The 21,798-nt window shown below is 33.9% G+C and overlaps 1 non-coding gene across 1 annotated transcript; it reads left to right on the top strand.

The window, feature by feature from the left end:
• The first annotated feature begins 21,394 nt into the window (after positions 1–21,394).
• On the top strand, positions 21,395–21,497 carry LOC125161357 (U6 spliceosomal RNA). The gene has a single exon (XR_007150572.1). It is a non-coding gene; the product is annotated as a U6 spliceosomal RNA (small nuclear RNA).
• The last annotated feature ends 301 nt before the right edge of the window (positions 21,498–21,798 follow it).

Here is a 21,798-nt window from a genome sequence, read left to right as displayed (position 1 = left end):
AGTCAAAAGGCTCATTATAGATTACTTTCTTCATAACTTTTATGTTGTAAAAATCATCCTTGGTTGAATTATCCCAAAGCAATTCAACAAAGTGGAGACGCAGAATACAACAAAGATGCACTGTTTCTTTTGAGAATAATCCAAATTTCTCAAGGAAAAAAAAATGAGAATAATATTAAATGGGAGAATAAACCATTACAGCTTTTATGAGATTACTCTGTTTTTATTTACATTATATATTATATCTCATTTCAATAATGGGAATCTGACATAAAATTGTATAAAAAATATTATTCACCAAGTCTATTTCTCTAGACCATAAAGTAATCAAGGTTCTAAAAAGTCTTACTTCTTAATTTCTATGGTATAATTAGCATAGAAAATTATTTTTAATTTTATATCCCTAACCAACTTGCTTCTATGCAGGTTCATTTTTTAAACAGTAATCAAAATTGGCAGATCAAATTGAAATATCCCAATACTGCAGTAGTTTAAAAAAATAACCATTTGAATAATTCAGTATTCCTTACAGTTTAGCCATTTTGATAATTAGAATTATTACACAAACTGAAAATAATTGATATATACTTTTTACTCTATGTAATATTTACTTTGGTTGCATCAAAAACAGAAACAAATGCCAGTTTCTTTTTATTCGGTATTAACACAATAACATATTTCAGATAATCTAAATTATTAAGTTAGCAGCCTAGATGGGGGATTTTATAAACACATGAATATTTTCAAGATGGAATCATTCATCCTTAAATCTGTTAGTAATGGCTAGAATTGTGGGAACAAAACTGCATTATTTTTATAAATAAAATTTGTAAAGCAATAATAGATTTTGCTTCTTCAATTTACAAAACCTCTAATTAATCCTTCAAGACAAATTATATAATAAGCTAAGAGTTATGTTCCTCTATAAACACCCTCCCATACATGAATGCTATTTTCTGAGGCTTTAGCTGTTATACTTTTCAGTAAAAATGTGAGAAAAAAATTGTTACCAAAAAAAACAAAGCAAGGCTACCTTCTGAGGAGTTAGAAGATTTAATATTCAAATGACTCCTCCCAGAGTGTTGCCAGGTCTGTTCTGGCAAGAGATAATACGAAAACATTTAATTATAGGTAAATGCAGCTTCTATTTTCCTAAAATTCTAAACAGATGAGATTTAACGATTTGACTAACTAGATTGAGGGTGATAAGGATTGGGAATTCAGGACTAGTTTTCTATCTAGTTTCTTCAAAATGGATATGTGAGCCAATTATTTTTTAACAGATGTATGTGGGTCTGATCAATTAGCAGCATTGGAGAGTAGATTTTGTCAAGCAACTGCAATTCTTTCATTTCCTGATTTCTTCATTTTAATGCCTTACTGTCTTTCCACATGATCTCTCAAGCATGCACTGCTGTCATCCAGTGGAATAAATTACTAAAAGTAGAATTTAGCCAATATATAAGTTTGGGGTCAGAAGCCAAATTGGCACCTTTCAAATCACACTACTTAAGCAATCACTATTGCCATGGAAAAGACTGATCTGAACAGAGAACTGCATGTGTATGTTATACAAGGAAAGTGAGGGAAGTGTCTCCAGTGAATAAAATTTTACATTGAACAAAGTTTTAGGCAAAAGCAGACAATAACAGTGGTAAAATGATTTGCCAAGAAACTGTATGAAAGAATGCAGGACTTCTTTTGTTTTTTTGTTAAGATTTTATTGTTAAGTAATCCCTACACCCAACATGAGGCCCAAACTCACAAGCCTGAGATCAAGAGTCACACACTCCACCAACAGAGCCAGCGATGTGCCCGGGAATGCAGGACTTCTCTCATATTCTCTCAGACACTTCATGTTCTTTTCTGCTAAATGATTAATTTGTGGTTTTATTGTTATTATTTTCCTCCTATTTTTTTCTTTGATTTATTTTATTGTTTTTGGGGGCTTGTGTTTAATGTTCATTTGTTTTCACTCTCTTTTTATTTATTTAGGTAGTTATAAAATTTTCTCTGAGCACAGTGTTAACTATACTCCATGTGTTATACAGTGTTTTCATTATTATGTTCAATCACTTTAAAGTTCTGATTTCTACTCTTCTTTTGCTAACAAATTACGTGAGTGACTTTTTCAAGACTCTTTCAGTAGATGCTATGTTTTTTATCTTGTCGTTAATTTTTAGTTTTATTGCATTGCAATCTTTTGTAAAACCTTTATTGACTTTGGGCTTCTAATATATAGTTTTATTTTCTTTGTGATTGTACCCTGGGAACTTAAGAAAAATTACATTCTCCATTTCAGGGAACAATATGCATGTATTTGTTCATCTGTATCTATTCTATGCCTACTATAGCATTATTTATTTCTGTCCACTTGATATTTTAATGCATTGATAAAGATGCATTATGTCTCTTACTGTGTTTTCTTATTGATTTCTCCTTTTATCTCTTAAAATTTCTACTTTATGAATGTTGCAATTATGGCACTCCATGTATAGATATTCAAGACCATTAGAAATGTATGGTGAACAGAAGTATTTCAGAATGTTCTTATTCAGTACTTTCTGGGCTAAATATCAAATTTATATGGGAAACTGCTCTGTTTTGGTCTATATGTATCATTATATTTCTGTAGTCTCTTTTTTTTTACTATTTTTAAAAACTATTTTAGAGCAGTTTTAGGGTTACAACAATATTAAAAGGAAAGCATAGAGATTTCCCATATACACCCTGCCCTACACATGTAAAACCTCCCTAATTACTAACATCAGTCTCCAAAATGGTAAATTTTTTACCAAGTATGAACTTACACTGACATATCATAATCACCTAATGTCCACAGTTTACCTTAAGGTTTACTCTTAGTGTTGTACCTTTGTGGGTTTGGAGTATATCTTTTTAAGTTTATGAAATACTTTAATTTAGATTTATCTATCCCAAAGAGAATGCTGTCTTGTTTGGTGTTTTACCATCACTAATATAACAGGTATGTTTGATGTTAATTTTGGCATACTATTACTTTGTTTTCCAATTAAAAAAAATTACTTTAGTAGAGGCTGAAAAGATGGTGAAGAGGACCCTAAGCTTACCTCATCCCATGATACAATCAGATGAATAACCCAGAAAACGACCCAAAGACTGGCAGAACAAACTCCACAACTAAAGGTAGAGAAGAGACCACATTGAAGAGGGTAGGAAGGACAGAGACACAGTGGACAGTTAAACAGACCATGGCTATCTGTGAAGGGAGGGAGCCATTAGCACAGAGAAAGGAGAGAAACAGACTATAACTCTGGGGACGCCATCCAGGGAAGATTTGGTTTTCAAAGTGGGAGGGGCTGAATTTTGTGAGTCCTTATAAGCAGCAGGACTTAACGCCAGAAATTAAAAAAAAAAAAAAAAATCAGTGGGCTCAGCTCTGAGAGAGCCCAGAGGGCAATAGGAAGCTGAGTCCCTGCCCTTAAAAAGTGCCATAAACAGCCCCTGGTGATACACTATACAAGCAGCAGTTTGAAAAATTCTGGGGGATACTAGAGGGCCAGTTACTTACTCATCTCAAAGCATGTCCCAGAGGGGCGGGTTTCATTGGAGGGACTTCTCTAGGAATAAAGGAGCCATTAGGTGCCATCTACTTCTCCCAACACCAAGCATAAACACATGGCCACTTTAAGGAACCAGCGGGGTCACAATTCACTACGAATTTGCTTACACTGAGCTCAACCACCTTGCAGTTTGGCAGATCCACCTTCCCCAGTTACATTTGTCTCATTCATGGTGCTGCAGATCCCCTCCCCCAAAAGACTAGTGCAAACCATGCCAACACCATGTCTCCTGACCAGTGCATTTTTCAGGGCCTTGTTCTCAGTGGTGGTGGCAGCGAACACAGCCCTGTGGAAGCCTGGAGTGTACCTTGTTAAAATTGCACTCATCACCCATGTGTGCTTTATGGATCCACACAGAATAGACCAGTCCCAGCATGAGCAGGTCTCATTTCATAAGCAGGCCTGCACACCTATTTAAACTGTGTGCCCAACCCCATCCAGGGACCAAATACTGCCCACAATAGGCAAAGAGAGCCTGTGCAGACAAGTAGACAAGTAGACTGAAGGAAAAGGCAGCCAGGACACAATAGCAGGGAGCATGTAACACACATAGAAGACACTGCTTGAAGCACTAGGTTCTGGTGAAGAGAGGACACTGTACTACAGGGCACCACAAGACTTCTTCATAGGGCTGTTACTCTCAAGAGCATGATCATAGCTGAATTTCCTCTAACACATAGAAACAGACCCAGAGGTAAGACAAAATGAGGAGACAGAGGAATATGTCCCAAATAAAAAGACAGGACAAAACTACAGCAAGAGACCTAAGTGAAACAGATGTAAGTAATATGCCTGATAAAGAATTTAAAGTAATGTTCACAAAGATACTCAACAGAGTTGAGATAAGAGTTGAGGGGGCACCTGGGTGGCTCAGTTGGTTAAGTGTCCAACTTGGCTCAGGTCATGATCTCATGGCTCATGAGTTCAAGCCCCCCGTTGTCAGGCTCTATGCTGACAGCTTAGAGCCTGGAGCCTGCTTTAGATTCTGTCTCCATCTCTCTTTGCCCCTCCCCAGCTCTCTCTCTCTAATATAAATAAACATCAGAAAAAAATTGTTTAAAAAGAGTGGAGGACATCAGTGAGACCCTTAACAAAGAGATAAAAAAGAATGAATCAGAGATTAAATTAAAAATATAATAGATGGAATAAACAGTAGGACAGAGGAAGCAGAGAACCAATTAGAAACATGGAGGACAGACTAATGGAAAGTAATCAAGCTGGGCAGGTTGAGAGAAAAAAAAATTGATGCAGAATGAAAACTGACTTAGGAAACTCAGTGACTTCAACAAGTGTAATAACATTCACATTATAGGAATCTTAAAAGAAGAAGAGAGAAAAAGGGGGCAGAAAATTTATTTGAAGAAATAATAGCTAAACTTCCTAAATCTGGGGAAGGAAACAGATAACCAGATCCAGGGGGCACAGAGAACCCTCAACAAAATCAACCCAACCAGGTCTACAGAAAGACACATAGTAATTAAAATGGCAAAAAGTAGTGATAAAGAAAAAAATTTTAAAGCAGCAAGAGTAAAGATAATTATGTACAAAGGAAACACCATAAGGCTATCTATCGGCAATTTTTTCAGCAGAAACTGGCCAGAAGGGAGTGGCATGATATATTAAAAGTGCTGAAAGGAAAAAAAAAAAACAACTAAGAATATTCTATACAGGAAGGCAATCATTCAGAATAGAAAGAGAGATAAAGAATTTATCAAACAGCTAAAGGAGTTAATGACCACCATAACAGACCTATAGAAATGTTAAAGGGGACTCTTTGAGTGAGAGGAAAGACCATAAGTAATTTTAAGAAGAGTAGTAAACACAAAAGAAGTAAAAAAAATAAGTATATCTGTAAAAAAGCAGTCAAGGAATTCACAAAATAAAAGGATATAAAGTATGACACCATATACCTAAAACATTGTGGGAGAAAGGAGTAAAGAATGGGTTCAAACTTAAGCAAGCATCAACTTGATATAGACTGCTACATGGAAAAGATGTTACATACAACCCTAATAGTAACCACAAATCAAAAGCCAGTAATAGATATGTAAAAAATAAAGAGAAAGGAATCCAAATATATCACTAAATAAAATCAGCAAATCATGAAAGAGAGTAAGAGAAAAAAGGATCAGAGTGGACTACAAAAACAACCACAAAACAAATGACAGAATGACAATAAATACACAACTATTGACAATTACTTTGAATGTAAATGGAATACAGGCTCCAATCAAAAGGCATAGGGTAACACAATGGATCAAAAAATAAGACCCATGTATATGCTGCCTACAGGAGTCATATTTCATACCTAAAGACACATGCATATCAAAAATGAGGGAATGGAGAAACATGTATCATGCAAATGATAACTTGCATGTTAACAGAGAGCCAGGGTTGCAATATTTAAATCAGAAAACATAGTCTTAAAACAAAAGACCGTAACAAGAGATAAAGAAGGACAATGTATAATCATAAAAGGGACAAGCCAACAAGATGATATAACAATTATAAGTATTTATGCATCCAACATGGAAGCATCCAAATACATAAAACAGTTAATAAGAAATATAAAGGAACTAATTAATAATAATACAATAATAGTAGGGGACTTTAATATCCCATTTATATCAATGGATAGATCATCAAAAGAGAAAGTCAATGAGGAAAGAGTGAGTTTGAATGACATACTACACCAGATATATTTAACAGATATATTCAGAATATTCCATGCTAAAACAGAAGAACACACATTCTTTTCAAGTGCACATGCGACAGTCTCCACAACAGATCACATATCTGGCTGCAAAACAAGTGTCAACAAATTGAAAAACATCAAAGTCATACCATGCATCTTTTCTGACCACATTGGTAGGAAACTAGAAATCAACCACAAGAAAAAACTGGGAAAGAGTACATGTACATGAAGGTTAAATAACATGTCACTAAACAATGAATGGATCAACCAACTGTTCAAAAAAAATAAAAAAATAACAAGGAAAGAAATGAAAATGAAAATACAATAGCCAAAATCTTTGGGATGCAGTAAATTGGCCCTAAGAGGGAAGTGGATAGCAATACAGGCCGATACCGAGAAGCAAGAAAAATCTCAAATAAACAACTTAACCTTACACCTAAAGGAGGTAGAAAAAGAAGAACAAACAAAACTCTGAACCAGCAGAAGAAAGGAAAGAATAAAGATTAGAGCAGAAATAGATGATATAGAAACTATAAAAACAACAGAGCAGATCAATGAAACCAGAAGCTGGTTCCTTGAAAAGATCAACAAAATTGAAAAATACCTATTCAGAATGATCAAAAACAAATTCACAAATGAAAAAGGAGACATAACAACTTATACCACAGAAATACAAATGATTGTAACAGAATATTATGAAAAATTATGACAACAAATTGGACAAATTAGACAACCTGGAAGAAATAGGTTCCTAGAAACACAAAATCTACCAATGCTGAAGCAAGAAAAAACAGAAAGCTTGAACAGGCAAATTTTCAGCAAAGAAACTGAATCAGTAATGAAAAAGCTCCCAACGAAGTCCAAGACTGTGTCATGCAGGTGGCCCAGGCAGTATAGACATTTTAACAATATTTGTGAGTAATGGCTTTGCAGGTGATTTCTACTAAACAGTTAAGGAAGAGTTAGTACCTATTCTTCTCAAACTTTTCCAAAAAACAGAGGAAGAAGGAAAACTTCCAAATTCATATTATGAGGCCAGAATTACCCTGATCCCAAAACCAGATAAAGACACACAAAAAAGAGAACTACAGGCCAATATATTTACAAAATACTTGTAAACTAAATCCAGTAATACATTAAAAAAAATCATTCACCACAATCAAGTAGGATTTCTTCCTGGGATGCAAGGGTGGTTCAATATTTGCAAATCAATCAGTGTGATACATCAGATCAATAAGAGAAAGGAAAAAAAAATATGATCACCTCAAAAGATGTAGAAAAAGCATCTGACAAAGTCCAACATCCAATCATGATAAAAACCTTCCCATAGTAGGTTTAGAGGCAATATACCTCAACATAATAAAGGCCTTCAATGAAAAACCCAAAGCTAACATCATCCTCAATGGAAAGAACTGAGAGTTTTTCCTCTGAGGTCAGGAACAAGACAAGGATTTCCACTCTCACCCCTTTTATTCAACATAATATTGGAAGTCCTAGCCACAGAAATCATACAATAAATAGGAATAAAAGGCATCCAAATTGGTAAGGAAGAAGTAAAACTTTCAGTTTGCAGATGATATGAAACTATATATAGAAAACTCTAAAGACCTCACCAAAAAACTACTAGAACTGATAAATGGATTCAGTAAAGTCACAGGATACAAAAATCAATGTAGAGATATCTGTTGCATTTCTATACACTAAAAATAAAGCAGCAGAAAGAGAAATTAAGAAAACAATCCCATTCAAAATTTCACCAAAAAAACAAAAACAAAAACAAAAACAAAAAACAAAAAACAAATTAGGAATAAACTTAACCAAGGAGGTGAAATGTCTATACTCTGAAAACTATAAAACACTTATGAAAGAAATTGAAAATGACACAAAGAAATGGAAAGACTTTCCATGCTCAGGGATTATAAGAACAAGTATTGTTAAAGTGTCTATACTACCCAGGGCACCTGGGTGGCACAGTAAGTTAAGAATCTGACTCCTGACTTTGGCTCAGGTCATGATCTCACAGTTCACGAGTTCAAGCTCTGCCGAAAGCATGGAGCCCGCTTGGGATTGTCTCTCTCCCTCTCTCTGCCCCTCATCTGCTCATCCTCTGTCTCTCTCTCAAAATAAAAAACAAAACTTAATTTTTTTTACTGTCTATACTACCCAAAGCAAATTACACAGTTAATGCAATCCCTACCAAAATGTCAATTGCATTTTTCACAGAAATAAAACAATCCTAAAATGTGTATGGAACCACAAAAGACTTTGGTGAGCCAAAGCAATCTTGAAAGAGAAAAACAAAACTGTAGGCATCACATTTCCAGACCTAAGTTATATCATAAAACTAAAGTAATCAAAACAGTATGGTGCTGGCACAAGAATAGACACATAGATCAACAGAAAAAATAGAAAGCCCAGAAATAAACTAATTTAATTGTTTGGTCATTATTTAATTGACCATTAATTGTATGGTCAATTAATCTTCAACAAAGGATGCAAGAATATGCAATGTGAAAAAGACAGTCTCTTCAACAAATGGTGTTGGGAAAACAGGACAGCTACATGCAAAAGAATGAAACTGAACCACTTTCTTACACCATACACAAGAATAAATTCAAAATTAATTAAGGACCTATATGTGAGACCCAAAACCATAAAAATCCTAGGAGAGCACAGGCAGTCATTTCTCTCACATTGGTCATAGCAACATCTTTCTATAGATATAGAGGCAAAGGAAACAAAAGCAAAAATAAACTATTGAGAGTGTACAAAAACAAAAAGCTGCTACACAGCAAAGGAAACAACACAAACTAGAAGACAACCTACTTGAATGGGAGAATATATTTGCAAATTACACATCCAATAAGGGTTAGTAACCAAAACATATAAAGAACTTAGACAACTAAACACCAAAAAAATCCAAATAATCCAATTAAAAAATGAACAGAAGTCATGAACATTTTTTCAAAGAGGACCTACAGATGGCCAACAGACAAATGAAAAGATGCTCAACAACACTCATAATTAGGGACATGCAAATCAAAACTGCAATGAGATATCACCTCACACCTGTAAGAATGGCTAAAATCAAAAACTCAAGAAACAGCAAGTGTTGGTGAGAATGTGGAGAAAAATGAATCCTTGTGCACTGCTGGTGGGAATGTAAACTGGTGCAGCCACTGTGAAGACAGTATGGAGGTTCCTCAGAGTATGGACATCTTTAAAGCTCTGTATACATATTAACATGTTGGTTTTTGTAAAAATCTGAAATAATTTATATTTTGTCATTATTAAACATAGCTACCTGTCTTCCAGCAATGATTGTTTAATCTCTGACAAATCATTATGAGAAAATTTTTTCATATCTTTTCATTTGTTATGGCTGCTATAACAAATCACCAAAAATCCAGAGGCATAAAACAATACCTATTTATTATCGTAGAGTTCTGTAGGCCAGAAGTCTGGACACTGTGATTCCACTCGATCTCTGTTCCTGGTTTCACCAGGCTTACATCAAGGTATTAGAATGGCTCTGTTTCTCTCTGGTGCCTCTGGGAAGGAATTCAATTCTAAGTTCATTCAGGTTGTTAGAAGAATTTAGTTCCTTGTAGTTACAGTACTGAAGTCCTGGAAAACTTGCTGGCTATTGGCTCTCAGCTTTTAGAGGGCACTCAAATTTTTGACTGGAGCCTCTTCCTCCACCTTCAAAACTAATAAAAGCAGTTTGAGTCCTTCTTATGTCTCTATTGTCTGTTAACACTCTTTGTGTTTCATCTCTCTTGTCTCTTCTTCTGCCCCCTCTCTCTAACTCTTCTGCCTTCTGCTGCTTTTAAAGCCTCATATGATTATGGGCTTTATTTATTTATTTATTTATTATCCATCAGGATAATAAAGTTTTCCTATTTTAGTTTTTCCTTATGTGGATAGAAGAGAAACATTTTTTGTGGTTTTGTTATATGTATCATCTCCAGTTTTTTGTATGTATAAAGCTTTGTTATTTTCTGATTTTCATTTGTGATAATACAATTTTTATTTTTATATATTTATATAAATTACATAAAATTTATGCATATTATACAGTTTTTAATATTAAGAATGCTGACTTTTTCTTGTTTTCATAATCTAATGTTCTATAATTAATCTTTTAATGCTTCCTGGTTTTATTTTCATGTTTGTTATAAGGTAAGGGTCAAGTATGATTATTTTCAAATAGCCAATTCTCCAAAAATATTTTGTGGACTAATTCATCCTTTGTTTACCCTAAGTATCTAATTATCTGGAATAATAGGTTTCATAACTATTGTTTCAAACTTCTTGATGATATATATGATATATACATACATTTAAAATTTTTTTTATGTTTATATATCATATATATCATATATATGTATACATGCATTTAAAAATTTTTTGAATGTTTATTTTTGAGAGAGAGAGAGGAGGGGAGGGGGAGAAAAGGGGGGCAGAGGATCCAAAGCAGGCTCTGTCTTGACAGCAGAGTGCCCAATGCAGGGCTTGAACTCACAAACTGTGAGATTACCACATGAGCAGAAGTCCATCGCTTAACTGACTGAGCCACCCAGGTGCTCTCATGATGATATAGTTAAAAAATTTTTAACTCTAGAATTGTTCTCTTGTAAAGAAATCCATTAGGACTTTAATTAATGGATGCATCATTAATCATATAAGTAAATCTAAGATAAACACCCCTAATTAAAATTTATTTCACTTTTTAAAATTTTAACTTGTTTTATTTTTTATTTTTTTAAGTTTACATCCAAATTAGTTAGAATATAGTGCAACAATGATTTCAGAAGTAGATTCCTTAGTGCCCCTTACCCATTTAGCCCATCCCCCCTCCCACAACCCCTCCAGCAACCCTCAGTTTGTTCTCATTTATGAGTCTCTTATGTTTTGTCCCCCTCCCTGTTTTTATATTATTTTTGTTTCCCTTCCCTTATGTTCATCTGTTTTGTCTCTTAAAGTCTTCATATGAGTCAAGTCGTATGATTTTTGTCTTTCTCTGACTCATTAATTTCACTTAGCATAATACCTTCCAGTTTCATCCACATAGTTCCAAATGGCAGGATTTCATTCTTTTTGATTGCTGAGTAATACTCCATTGTATATATATGCCACATCTTCTTTCTCCATTAATCCATTGATGGGACATTTGGGCTCTTTTCCATACTTTGGCTATTATTGATAGTACTGCTGTGAACATGGGGGTGCATGTGTCCCTTTGAAACAGCACACCTGTATCCCTTGGATAAATGCCTAGTAGTGCAATTGCTGGGTCGGAGGGTAGTTCTATTTTTAGTTTTTTGAGGAACTTCCATACTGTTTTCCTGAGTGGCTGCACCAGCTTGCATTCCCAAAAATTTATTTCACTTTTAAAAATGATCCTTTTAACCCTGTATAAATGGATATGATTATCTCTCTCTCTTTTTAAATATTTATTTATTTATTTATTTTGAGAGAGAGAGAGAGAGAGAGCAGGGGAGGGGCAGAGGGAGTGGGAGAGAGAATCCTAAGCAGGCCCCACCCTCAGTGAGAAGTCCAATGCAGAGCTTGATCTCATGATGGTGAGACCATGACCTGACCTGAAATCAAGAATGGGACACTTAACTGACTGAGCCACCCAGGTGCCCCATCTCTCTCTTTTAAGATATAGTTCCCACACATTTCCTATTATAGTTATTTTGAGGAATTTTGTTCATTCTATTGCCAATGAGATTTCTTACTTTTTTTATAAGCCAGCTTTTGTCTGTCTTCTGACACTTACATATATATTTTTTTAATTTAAAAATAAATTTAGAGGTGGGGGCTCCTGGGTGTCTCACTCAGTTGAGCACTGGGCTCTTGGTTTTAGCTCAGGTCATGATCTCATGGTTAGTGTATTTGAGGCCTCTGTCGGGCTCTGTGGTGACAGTGGGTGGAGCCTGCTTGATAAATAAATAATAACTACCAAATAAATAAAAACTTTAAAAGCATTTATTTATCTTGAGAAAGACAGACAGCAGGAGCAGGAGAGAGGCAGAGAGATAGGGAGAGGATCCCAAGCAGGCTCTGCACTGTCAGCGCAGAGCCTGACATGGAGCTTATACTCACTACCGTGAAATTATGACCTGAGCTGAAACCAAGAGTCTAACGCTCAAACAACTGAGCCACCCAGGTTTATATAAATGTTTATACAAATGTGATATAAATGCCCTTATTATTATAAATGTTTACATTTCAGAATCATTCTGATTTTTTTGATATCCTATGCAAGTATTTATATTCTCTATAGAAGATATTATTTTGATTAAATTGACTTTTGCTGGTGATTGCATTTAATTATATTGATTCTTGCTTTCTGATGATTATACCATTCATTTGTTTTTCTTTCTCACTTATTGCAGATTTTCAGTACGATAAAACTATTGCTAGTTTTCAGTATGATAAAAGATCAATTTTTTGTAAGCTTATTAATTTTATTGTGAAATCATCTGCCATCATTTATTTTGTCTATTTATTGTCAGAAACCTAATAAAGTCTTGTTAAATTAGTACACAATTGTATTTCTAGTGTTGTCTTCCTACATTTTTACTAATATTTGCTTTCCTATTTAATGCTCTTGCTATTTTTTTAAGTTTTTATTCAAATTCCAGTTATTTATTATACAGTGTAATAGTATTACACTGTAATATTAGTTTCAGAGGTACAATATAGTGATTGAACACTTCCATACAACCCCTGGTACGCATATAAGTGTACTCCTTAATCCTCGTCACCTATTTAAACCCATCCCCCCACCTACCTCCCCTCTGGTAACCATGAGTTTGCTCTCTATAATGATGAGTCTGTTTCTTGGTTTTCCTGTGTGTCTTTTTTTTTTTTTAAACGATTTATTTATTTTTGAGAGACAAGCATGAATGGGGGCGAGAGAGTCAGAGAGAGAGGGAGACACAGAATCTGAAGCAGGCTCCAGGCTCTGAGCTGTCAGCACAGACCCCCGCAGGGCTCGAACCATTGAACCATGAGATCATGACCTGAGCCAAAGTCGGACACCCAATCAAATGAGCCACTCAGGCACCCCTGTCTCTCTATTTTAAACCTTTGGCTCATTTGTTTGGTTTCTCAAATTCCACATATGAGTGAAATTATATGGTATTTGTCTTTCTCTGATTTATCTAACTTAATACTCTTGCTATATAAACCACGGTCCTTCATTAATATCGCATTTTCTTTGTATGTTGCACCTTTTGTGAATATATAATCCCCTTCTCTCTCATTTAGTGTTTTTGATATGTATTTTATTTTACATTAAACTAATGATGATTTCTCAGAAATTTTATTTTAGTTTTGGCTCATATAAACAATATAGATTTATATTTAAGACTATTTTAGGGGCATCTGGGTGGCTCAGTCGGTTGAGTGTCCGACTTCGGCTCAGGTCATGATCTCACAGTTTGTGGGTTTGAGCCCCACATCGGGCTCTGTGCTGACAGCTCAGATCCTGGAGCCTGCTTTGGATTCTATGTATCCTTCTCTCTCTGCCCTTCTTCCACTCATGCTTTGTCTCATTCTGTTTCTCAAAAATAAATAAATATAAAAAATTTTTTTAAACTATTTTATAACGGGAGAAAAAAAGTTGTGTTTATTACCATAATAGATATACTTGCTTGTACTTTCCTTGGATCTAATATACATACTTCCTTGTTTTATTTTTTCAATGTTTTTAAACTTTTGTTGTGTTGGCATTTATTTTGTCTTCTACTTCTTCAGCGATTTTAATTTTATCAGTGTTTACCAGAATTATTATTTACTAATACTTTTCATTAAAATTTTCAAAAATATTTTAATATGTATTATTTCATTTAACTACAGGATAAAAAATGGAATATTTGCTACAATTTTATTTTCTACCCACTCTTGTTTATGCATGTTTTTATAGACATTATATATATATATAACATCTAGCTCATCTTAAGTGCTTTATATTTAAACATAGTCCCATAAAATTGATGTGTCCAAATAAACATAGTTTTATTTTATTTTATTTTTTTTAATTTTTTTTTCAACGTTTATTTATTTTTGGGACAGAGAAAGACAGAGCATGAACGGGCGAGGGGCAGAGAGAGAGGGAGACACAGAATCGGAAACAGGCTCCAGGCTCTGAGCCATCAGCCCAGAGCCCGACGTGGGGCTCGAACTCACGGACCGCGAGATCATGACCTGGCTGAAGTCGGACGCTTAACCGACTGCGCCACCCAGGCGCCCCTAAACATAGTTTTAGATGTAATTTTATTTAACTATTTTAAAAGCTTAGTACCTATTCAGATACACTAATAATTTTGTATTTTTGTGTTCCTATTTCTATTAAATTCTTATTTTATAATCATTATTTTCAATCATGATCGGTATTGAGCCCTTGAGATTTTTATATTCTTTTCCTGAAATATTTAAATCAATTATGTTATTATAGAATTTTGGGGTCACCAAATCCTTATCTCTCAAAACTCTACGGACATTATTAGCTCATTAATATTTTATGGCAAATAGAAAACCAACCATTTGATTTTGTTCTTTTGTAGGCAATTTGAGTGAGTGTAGAATTATTTTCATTAACCTTTTATAGAAAGAGTAAGAGGATTTTTCTTGGTGTCTCTTTTCATTAGGTTGACTTAAAGTTTAATGAGCTTTTATGGTCTGCATATTTTCAATTTTTTAAGCTTCAGAAGAGATTCTCTTAAATTATTTTATCTTTGATTATTAATTCTATTCCAGTTTTTTCCCTGTCATAACAGTAATATCTTCAATCTGTAGTTTGACTTCTGTTCTCTATTATCGTAATCTTTTATGGATGACAAGGTTTTTTTTGTTTGTTTGTTTCCTTCTTTGTTTTAAATTTTCTTCTGGCCCAGATAGTAAATAATTTTCAGAAACCTACAGTTAATTTCTTCAAATCTTCAGTACACTGACATATTCTTTGTTTCCCAAAAATATTTTTTTACAGAACACGTTTGGTTTTTTTTTCTTTTCTTTTTCATTCATTTTTTAAAAATGTAATTCAATGAGGTGATATTAACCTAAATCTGTGCTGTCTAATACAGTAACCAGTAGTCACATGTAGCCATTCACATTAAAATTAGTCAAGTTAAATTAAACTATAACCGAAGTTTCTCATGATGGTGGTTACATGAAATTTTGCATCTATTAATATTGTACAGAATTTTGGGGCAACTGGATATCCACCTGCAAAAGAATGAAGTTGAACTCCTACCTCACACCATATACAAAAAATTATTATACATTTTATAACATATATTTTAATATAATTATTATATATTTTTATTTTGTATAATATATATGTGTGTGTGTATATAACACACACACACACGCACACACTGTAATTTACATCTTAAAGTAGTCATAAGAGACCCTGAAGTTGTTAAAGAGTATGAGGCCAGAAGACTGTGAGGCCTCAGAAGACTGATGAGATCTCTCCAAAACAAAGCAGTCCATGTTTACTCCAGGTAAATTTGTGGAGACATAATTGACTCCTTACTTATTTGGCATCTATTTGCATTGAAATGTCAGTGCAGAAACATAAATAGAAAGCCACCTGTCTTTCCAAAGTAGACCCTAATAAAGTGTGGATTTTGCTCAGCTATTTTTCTGGTACCTGAGTGGTAAGGCTTAAGGTTAGTACCAGAGCCTGGCTTAATTCTGACTCCAGGTGGTCCTGTTGATAGTATTCTTAATTAAATTCTGTATGAGGCAAATTGAGTGGGTTTGGTCTTAGTCTTTATTGGTCATATAATATAGTGTCAGACAGAGTATCACACTTACGGAAGAATTCTCCAGAAGCCAAGGTGTATAAAAACAGGTTATGGATGTTGTTGAAAGACAATTCTCCATGGGTCTCTTACATTTTTGTATGACTAGCAAACAGAACAAATTATTTTGTTCCAGACTATTTCCAGGATGTATGAAGGGGCTGTATCTATTTCTTTTGGATATTATAACAAAATGCTGAGTGGCTTAAAAGACAGAAATTATTGTCTAATAGTTCTCTAGGCCCGAAGTCTGAAGTGTTAGCAGGGCCACATGCCCTTTAGAGGATGCAGAGGAAAATCTGTTCCTTGCCTCTTCTAGCTTTTGGTGACTATTGACATTATTTGACTTGTGGACACTTGACTCCAATCTCTGTCTCTATGAGTCTGTCTCTGTTCATGTGAATGCTCCCTCTACCTCTATCTTACAAGAACTCTTGTTATTTGTACATATAATTTATGTGTAAACAATATAAATAATAATTAAATACTAATAACAAAGTTAACATTTACTTGTTATTGCATTTATCATGCACCAAAAAACCCCAGGATAATGCTCTCATTGAAAGATTTTTAACTTAATCATATATTCAAATACCCTTCTTTCCAATAAATTAACACTTATAAATTCCAGAGATTAGGATTTTCTGTCTTTAGTGACCCTTATTTAACCTACTGTAGGTGCATTATGTAGTTTCACATAAAGATCAATCAGATGATATAGGCCAAATAACACTTGGCCAACTCTTAAATAGTCTAGAAATATATTGTGTAATTTAAATTGTCTATCAATTCCTAAAACCCACTATCTTCATGGCTAATTCAATCCTTATTTTAAGCTATTTTTCACATAAAAAGTCCTTGATAAACTAGCAAATTATACATTTTTATTAGGTGATAGTGATATTGGTACATTTCTACCATTTCTCATGCAGAATCTCTTGTCAGATGTGATATACATTGGCTATATAACCAAATGTATAGAGTTTGGAACTTCTAGATATTTAGAAGACAAAAGTGATCCAAATCAGGATACTGTCCTCATAGCATTACTTTCCATGTACTAGGTTACCAACATTGCAATTCAATCTAAACAAGGTCCCCAAATATATCCACTATTGAGTGTGACTTGGATTAAATTATGTTTCTGGTATTTTGTCCAGGGCATAGTCTTCTCTGTCTCTAGTTCCTACTAAAGAGAGGAGAGTACAACACATCATTTTAAAGTTCACCTTGCACTTAAATTAGTTCTCAGTTCAGGCTTCTATTACCAAGAAAAAACATGATGCTTTCATTGCATTCCTAGATGCTACTTTCCCCAAGGTTTTGTAGAACTTAACATTTATTTTTCATATTTGGGAATGGATTTTTAGTCCCTGAACCTTCTTCCCAGTTAAAGGGATAAGAAATTTCTCAATACTGAGACTTTGCAGTTTAACAGAGAACCCTGTTAAAACAAATGTAGAACTATCCAGCCACTCTCTTTATAGGAATTCTGTGCAGGAGAGGACATAATGCCTTAAATATTTTACATGGTTTCTTGAATATTAAATGAAAAAGAGAACATGAAAAATAAAAGACATACAATTCAAAACATTTAGAATAAGACCCCATGACTTCAAAACCATTGGCATCAAATTAGATGTAAGAAATTCATTGGGCCAAATAGGTAAGGAGTGACAAACTTACCTTTTGTGTAACTAATTGTTTTTTTCTGTATCCTTCCTCTCGATGGTAAATAATAATAATAATAATAATAATAATAATAATAACAACAACAATAACCTTAGTGTAGTGTTTCTCAAACACCTGTTAAATAAGAATGAATTGAGATTTTATTAAAAAGATGATTCTTCTCCTCCATCTCATGGCATTATAATTTAAAAGGTTTGGGGCACCTGGATGGCTCAGTTAGTAGAGCATGCACATGTTGGACATCTGGCCTATTAAAAAAAAAAAGGCTGGGCCTGGAGGGTGGCATAGTGTAAACAGGAAATTTGTGCATTTTGAAAATCTCACCATGTCATTCCAGTAAACAGCTAAACTTGGTAACCATTGTGAAAAATGAACTGCCCTAATCTCTCAGTCTTGCCAACTTTACCAGTTTTATAAGAATATTAATAATGTATATCAATGTTGAAGAATGACTAATTTTCAGCTAATTAATCTTTAAGAGGAATACTCTTTAGCTTGAAAATATTTTTATGAATATAGACAGGAAATGTGCTATATTTAATAGTAAGTAAAAAACTGGCCAAGGAACACTCAAAACCTACTCACTATAGATAAGCTCTAAACATCCTTAACAGATCATGAAATTATGGACATACAGAAATCAAACCAAATGCTCTTTAACTAACTAAAACTACTATTTTCTTTGAACTCCTTTCTGTTGTTGTTGTGGTGGTGGTGGTGGTGCTGGTGGTTGGAGTTTGTTTTCCACAAAATTCTATTTTCTTTCTTTGATTCCCTAGTGATATGCAAACTTCTCAGTTAAGTAGCCACACAAGTGGTTACATATCAATCTTAAAATTTCATCCATATGATCGATGTGATTTTAGAGAACATGTGGTGTGGCCATTATGATGGATTTGAACCCCAGTGTACCTCAAAACTCAGAATGAGTCTGTACTCATCCACTAGTGCTTTTCTATGGAACTTCAAGGTTTGCATCAGAATTGTAAGCTGAAGGCTGAAGATAGATCAGAAGAGCTGAAAGTGTGCCTTAAGGTAGATAGGGCCTTCACCAACTGCAAGGCAACAATCTGCTAAATGTCGCAGTCAAAACATGATAACTGAGAAAAATCATTCCATGGAACTCTATGCCATCATCAAAAGCAAGGCAAGAGCTGCTTAGAAGAGTTGAGAAATTCCTCTTTGATCTCCAGGCATTCACTATTTCCATACTAGAGGCCTTCCAAAGGCTGGGGAAGAGCTGAGAACAATTGAGAGTAATCCTTTAAGAACCTCCAGGCCATCTCTAAAAGCACAACAAATGTTTTCCAAAGACTGATGTCTAAGTAGCAGGAGAACAGAAATCACCTGCAGGGCAGCAAATTAGAGAGTAGAATTGGGTAGCAACCAGATTGCCCCCAAAATTGGCCACCAAACTATAAAGCAGGTAGAATTCTTCCATGGTTTGGAGAGCTGGCAGCTCAGCTATACAGAGATATGCAAACTCTGGCTGATAATCAGATCCAAACCCTGCTGCAGAAAAAGCATGATCACACCCATAAATTGTTGCAGAGAGTGGTAAAGTGAACACAAATAGAGCTGCAGTGATGTCTAGAGATTCCTTCAACTCCATATATTAAAAGTCTAACAAAAAAGTGGGTAAATTTTTAGTGGTAAATATTATTTTATTTTTTCTCTATTATTCTTTTAGAACAATATTTGAATGGCAACCAAAAGTTACAACATATGTAAAAAATGGAGGAAAATGTGAATATCAGTCAGGAGAAATATAGCTTAGAAGTTAATATTATTAAGGAAGGCATTTAAAATAACTATGATTGATAAGTTAAAGGATCTAACAGAAAAGGAAGTAAATGAATGTAAAAGTGCATAGGGGCATAAACAAATATTATAAATATTAAAATAAAAATATATCATAAATTATTGGTATGGTCTTCCAGTTACTGGGAAGAGCAAGGATTTTGTGAGCTTAAATAAATAAATAGAAACCGGTCAGACAAAATATTAAGGGATAGAAGATTAAAAAATTAGAAAAAAAGTAGTTGATATGTTGGACAATATCAAGTAGATAATGTGTGGGTAATTAGGGTTCCAGAAGCAGGAGAGAGAGAAATTGAGCAAAGTAATTATTTGAAGAGAAAATGATAAAAAGAGAACCACCACAGAGCTGAATTTAACAATGCTATCAATTTTTTGGATATATTGATATCTATAGACTTTTCCATCCAACATCATCAGAATACACATTTTTCTCAAGCTCACATGAAACATTCACCAAGACAGACAACATTCTGGACACCTTAGCAAATTCAAAGAGGAATCATACAATGCCTGCTCATGGATTACAATGGAATGAAACTAAAAGTTAGCAGAGAGGTAACTGGAAAATCCCACATATGTGGAGACTAAAAAATACACTTCTAAATAACACATTGGTTAAGGAAGAAATATCAAGAATAATTAAAGATATTGATAACTAAATGAAAATGAAAACAAAGCTTATCACAAAGATATCAATGACAAAAGAAAACAGATCAATATATCTCATGAATACAGATGCAAAAATATTAGCAAATAGAATCTAAGTGCATAAAAATAATTTTCACCATGATCAATTGGAATTTTTGCTAGTATGAAAGCTAGTTCAACATTAAAAAAGTGATTAATGTAATCCATCACATCAATAGGGACTAAAAAAGAAAAAAAATCATCATATCAATATATGCAGAAAAAGCATTTGACAAAATCTATCATCTATTCATGATAAAATAAAAAACTTTCAGTAAATTAGGAATACAGAAATACTCTCTCAACTTGATAAAATAAATCTAAAATGTACCTGTAGGAACATCATACTTAATAGCAAGAAACTTGAAGCTTTCCTATTAAGATCAGGTATAAGTCAAGGATGTCTACTCTCACCTCTCCTTTTCAAAATTGTATTGGAAGTTCTAGCTAATGCAATAGAATAAGAAAAGGAAATAAAAGATACATAGTTTGGAAAGGAGGAAATAAAACTATCTTTTTTCATAGATGACACAATCGATTACATAGAAAGTCTGAAAAAAATGACCTCCCTCCCCCCAAAAATACTAGAACTAATAGATGATTAAAGCAAGGTTGTGTGATACAAGGCTAATGTACAAAAGTCAATTATTTTTCCATATACCTGCAATGAATAGACAGAATTTGAATTTAAACACATTATTTACACCAGTACTCCAAATGTGAAATACTTAGGTGTAAATCTAACAAAATATAAACAGCTGTAAGTAAAGAAAAAAGTAAATAAAGAAAACTACAAACTCTGATGAACTAAATCAAAGAAAAGCTAAGTATATGGAGAAATATTCCATGTTCAAGGGTAGGAAAACTCAATATTGTCACGATATAAATTTTTTCCCAACATTTGATGTATAGACTCAATGCAATCCCAATAAAAATCCCAGCTAGTTATTCTGTGAGTATTGAGAAACAGATTTTAAAGGTTATTTAGGAAGTAAAAAGATCCAGAATTACCAACATAGTATTGAAGATGAACAAGTGGTAAGGCTGACACTAACTTTAAGACTTACTAGGGCTCGGTTTGGCACCACATATAGTAAAATTGGAATGATCAAGAGAAGAATAGCATGACCCCTGCATAAGGAAGACTTACTAAAAAACTATAATAATCAAGACATTATGGTAGTGACTAAAGAATGGACAAATAGATCAAAGAAATAGAGAATCTAGAATAGACTCACATAAACAGAGTCAACTGGTCTTTGACAAAGGAGCAAAGGCAATTAAATGGAACAAAGATAGTTCTTTCAACGAATGGTGCTAGAACAACTGGATATCCACATGCAATAAAATAGATCTAGACACAAACCTTACCCCTTCACAGAAATTAACTTAAGGTGAATCACAGACCTATAGGTAAAATGCAAAACGGTAAAACTCCTAGAAGATAACATAGGAGAAAACCTAGATGATCTAGAGT

This window comes from Prionailurus viverrinus, chromosome A2, assembly GCF_022837055.1.
Source record: "Prionailurus viverrinus isolate Anna chromosome A2, UM_Priviv_1.0, whole genome shotgun sequence".
Lineage (NCBI taxonomy): Eukaryota > Metazoa > Chordata > Mammalia > Carnivora > Felidae > Prionailurus > Prionailurus viverrinus.
Note: the sequence above shows the minus strand (reverse complement) of the source record. Positions and strands in the feature narration are given on the sequence as shown.